This window comes from Octodon degus, unplaced genomic scaffold (assembly GCF_000260255.1).
Source record: "Octodon degus isolate 3935 unplaced genomic scaffold, OctDeg1.0 scaffold00100, whole genome shotgun sequence".
NCBI lineage: Eukaryota > Metazoa > Chordata > Mammalia > Rodentia > Octodontidae > Octodon > Octodon degus.
Genome location: NW_004524676.1, coordinates 7,613,195 through 7,613,854, shown reverse-complemented (window position 1 = coordinate 7,613,854; position 660 = coordinate 7,613,195).

Sequence of the window (660 nt, the reverse complement as noted above, 5' to 3'; positions counted from 1 at the left end):
GAGCCTCCAGCTCCCTCCTCCTTGGCCAGCTGAACATGCCCAGGACTCTGCCATGCCTTCCACCTCAGCCCCTGTCGACTGGGGACTGGTTCCCTTCTGAGGGTAGGGATGGTGGCTGTTGCACTGTCCAAGCCAGGAAGAATAGGATGTATGTTTCTTTGGGCGCCTCCGCCCCTTTCTGCGTGGAGCACAGCACCGCTGCTGGGCAGGCATGGCTCCTCTCGTGCGACTCGGCTGCCCTCACCAGCGTCTCCTGGGTCCCCAGGCTGCTGCTCTAGCTAGGCTGTCTTCCACCCTGGCAGCCAGGCCCAGTTTCCCCAGCAATTCTTGGGACTTCCTCTCAGGGCAGAGCAGTGGGGTGGAAGGCCCCTGGATGGTCCCAAAGGCAGGCTAGAACCCAGGACAGCAGGAAGGCAAGCAGTCCTCCATGACAGGGGAAGAAGGCATTTCATTTGCAACACTGGACATTATGTTTAAAGTGTCAAAGCAATCCTGACAAAATTCAGAATTTGGACTCCTTTATCCTTTTACCACAATTGATTTATATTTATTATTTATTTATTTATTTTGGTGGAATCGGGGATTGAACTTAGGCCCTTGCGCTTGCCAGGGAAGCACTTATTCTACTGGGCCATCTCCCTGGCCCTTATTCTATTTTAT